Raw genomic sequence first — 4,195 nt, 5'->3', positions numbered from 1 at the left:
CACAAGGCTAACCCGGGAGATGTAGCAACGCGCATAAAGGGTTTACGGGACAGTAGCGGGAAGAAGAGATTCCAGAAAAAGGAGTGGTTGACCACTCCGCAGATTTCCCGCTATTTCAGCAGGCTATCAACCCTCAATAAAAGTGGTAGACTGCTTCGCAATACAGCTGCCACATCTTCCCATGCAAATGACGATGAAGATGTAGATGAAGTTGAAGACGATGTGTTGACAACAGAGGCCCCTTCAATCCGGACAAGGCAACAGATCAGGCGCGAAACGGAATTGTAGTGATACTGAACTGTTATTGATATAACTCTTTCCTGAAATTATGAATCATGATGAACGCTTACATTTTCTACATTTTAGTCCGTTTCCCAATTTTTTTCGTATCATGTTTTTTTCGTATTTCACTTTCAAATACATAAGTTATAAATTAGCAGCGGAAGCTCTGTTTGTTTAAGGATCAACAAGGAGGTTCAAAGTTTGGTCATATCATACACCAGAGACCTGGCCCAGGTTGCTCGAAGCATGGCTAGAGCTAACCAGCATTAAATACCATGGAAGCCTAACCCTAACCCTAACCCTAACCCTAACCCTAACCCTAACCCTAAAACCTAAACCTAACCTTCACCAACTGTGAGCGCTAACCAGGCTTCGAGCAACTGGCCCCTGACCATCAATACTTGCGTTAGTTCGCTCAAAATGTTTTCGGTGTAGAGTTTTCTGAGTGGGCAAGCCGAGGATGCTACAATTCAGCTATATAGAGGTGATTAAGGTTTGAGACAGACGTGGGCTCGCGTTCCTGGAAGCCAACAGATCAATACACTACCTCACAGCTTTCAATGCCATATCGAATATATGCACGACAGCCAAGTCTTCACACGAATCCCTTAATTTTTTCGCAAGAAAATCACTGTGAGCAAGACGTCTCCTGCTTGCTTCTAGTACCAATTTGGGAATAATTTTGGCGGAAATTAGCGCAATTATTTTCAAATCATCTGCCTGAAAATCAGTACAGAAAGGATATTTAGGTGAAAAAACTTGACCTTTGTTAGTGTTGTAAATAGCGAATAATAGTATTGTGATTATTGTTGAGCCAATTGAATATTTTTATCAATATTATAAGTATTTTTAGAAGTATTAACGCTGCTATCAATAGCGTTAGAAAACGTTTAATATTTGAGCATTAATGTACTGTTAATCCTTTTTGATTAAATAGATATTAGCGTTGTAAATAATAATAATAATTATTATTACTAATTCTTCTTTTAGCTGCAACTACTATCACTTTTACGGCAATATTTATCCATTGGATTATCCAACACCTCGTCTGCGTGAAGTTTTTCTCCTGCCGTAGTTTTCCAAACATCCTGATAGTACGTACTATCCCTGTAAAGTAAGGAGGAGTTCTCTTGTGTTGATTCCCTGACTCCTCTCTACATTTTAAAGCTAGACTACTAAGCGCAAATTCGTATCGTTTTAATATGGCGTACGAATTTCAATGTCATGGAGTGTTCAGGCGAAGCGATAATGTTATCAAGAGAGCATTTCAAGTTTAATAAGCGTGAATTAGGAAGAAGAAAAGGTATGACAAGTGAAATTTTGTTATCTTAAGACTTTTAAATGCATATGAAGGTTCACAACAACCGCCGTATCAGTTTTCTGAGACCGCACTTGTTTGTCTTTGTTTTTACACCAATTAGAACTTCACTGGAACTTCTAACTTTATTTTCTTTTTGTTACTTTGAAAAATTTGAGCTTCCATCTTGAGGTTATGCCTTATCTGTGTTTGCGGTTTATACAGGAACTGTTACAATGATAGTCATTAAACTAAAATCTTGTGCAAAAATGTGCAGGGTTTGAGCTCGATCTGCGCACAAAAAAATTGCGGGTCCCAATTTTTTTTAAAAAAATAATTCGTACAGGCCAAAAGGTGAAACTGAACCGTGATATAGCTATCTCTTTGGGAGGGACTTGGCCACTGGAGATATTTGGCCTCAAAATCAGTATAGTTTGCAATGCCATTTTACATGGGTAGTTATTAACTTCCATTGATTGACAGGTAATCAATCAAATTACATGAAACTCCCGTGTATAACTCGCGAAGGACGTATTTACACTCGTGTGCATCCACAATGGAATTGAATGAATTACTCAGGTTTAAGAGCCCCTTACTTTTACCCTTATTTAGTGTAGTATTTAAAGAAATTTATGTAAAAAAAAGTAGGGGGTGGTGTAACTTTTCCCAGAAAATTGCAATTGTTAAGCCGTTTTGGCTCTTTGAGTTATTGAGTATGCTCTTCAATCTGGCTAGGTTTCACTGAAATCGGTGAGATGGCATGTGTCACCTCTGCCTGGTCATCTGGTGGACATGCTCTTAAAATCGCCCGAAGTTTTTGCAAGTAATGTAGTTCCTTCCCTTGCATGCAATTGGTCTTCTTCCTGATTTATTTCTAGTTTGTCCGCCCTTCGAAGGAGTTTTGACCAAGGAATTTGATCTGATTGATTTGAATTGGTCGCATTTAGTAATTTGCGGGTCCTTTGCCACCAAATTTACGTCGCTGAGTATGTCAGTTAGACGAGCCAGATAAGAAGAGCGATAGAAATAAAATGGCGACCGTAGATGTGGTATTTACCTCTTGATATAAGGGATCACGATGTGACTTCACTGAATGAGGTTCTCTGATTGGACAGAAAGAAGACAATTGCGGAGATTTCCGCCCAATCAGAAAATTAGAATTTAATTCGATCTGGAACTCGTCCGTTAAAGGTATGTTCCCAGGGGCTCCTTTTGTCTTACTTGAGAACTTTTCGCCAGTGCCGATTCTCGTCCCGTCTCGACTGACTGCCCCTGGGTCTCCGAGGATGGTTGTTAAACGCATGCACGTTAAACAATGAAAAGAAAAAAAATTCCGAAAAGTGAAGTAAACCAAGGGAAGCCTAAAAATGGCAAAAAGGCTTGAAAAAGTGGACTTGCAGTGCTGTACGATTTTCATACAACCGGGCAAGGACAACTCAAAAATAACGCCCGCACACAAGTCCTTGCAAGCATGTGATCCGATCGCGAGGTTCAAATATGAAACAGGGCCGCCGATTGGCTCAAAATGCAAGTCTACGAAAGAGTGACATGTCTTAGACTGCTAACTTGATTTTTTTTATGTAAACACCACGGTTCTCCATATGACAGAGTTATCAGTTCTACTTTCACTGCACTCGAAGAATTTCGCATTTGGACACGTTAAGGTTCAATTTTTAGTTCTTAGGCCATCCCATAAGGCGGACTATTCTTTGTCGTGTTTTATATCAGAAATGTCCCTGTGGTAGGTACTTAGCGTCTCTTTTTCTATTGTTTCAATTTTTTTTTAAACAAGGTATAAAACGTTCAGTAATCATACAATTACCCTAACGCTAACCCTAACGCTTACCCTAATCCTAACCCTTAAGGGTTTTACCGTGTTTAGATAATTTTGTGCAATAGATAACCACTAAATGACAAAATACACCAAGTATCTACCGTCCCTGTACATGTTACTGCTGGCTGTGCACCGTTTAACGGTAGATCAAACATATATACACAAGACAGTTGCAAGGTTTCTGAGGAAGTGCTGATACGTGCAAGTATCGCTCAACACAACACGCTCATGTGCATCTGGCCAGTCAAGAAATTACGAACTGGAGAAGGCAGCTGTGGATACTTGGTAGCTTCGGTTTGATCGTTAATATGCCTTCTTAATAAATAGTAATGATAATAATATTAACATTTTAAACTTTTAGTTGCGGGGTTTTCAATGAAGCACAACTGCCCTAACTTTCCAGAGGCTCCTCTTTGGGATTCTCAGACGTTTTACAAAACATTTTGCTCGAGTAGATCTCACAACCTCGTTTCCAGGGTTGTTCCTTCAATAAGTGAGGAAAAGCCGTGAGAAGGAGGTTGTAGATTTATGTGTTGCATTTCTGGAAAGCAGTAAACGAGTGCACTCTTTGGGTGCATATTTACTGTTAACTTGTGTAAGGTAAAAAGGTCGAAAGGAAACAACCGCAAAAGTGATGGACATTTCCGTCACAACACGACAAACAAATCGAATGAGAACAGACACAAGGAGTAGAATTACTCTACTGAATTGTGACAGTTCTCTTTGATGCAAGGGACTGAGGAAATATTCAAAGTTCAGTCCACTTTTACATGAATTTGGCT

The sequence above is a fragment of the Montipora capricornis genome, chromosome 8, assembly GCF_036669925.1.
Source record: "Montipora capricornis isolate CH-2021 chromosome 8, ASM3666992v2, whole genome shotgun sequence".
In the NCBI taxonomy this organism is placed as follows: domain Eukaryota; kingdom Metazoa; phylum Cnidaria; class Anthozoa; order Scleractinia; family Acroporidae; genus Montipora; species Montipora capricornis.
The sequence above is the reverse complement of the archived record's forward strand: the minus strand, read 5'-3'. Positions refer to the sequence as shown.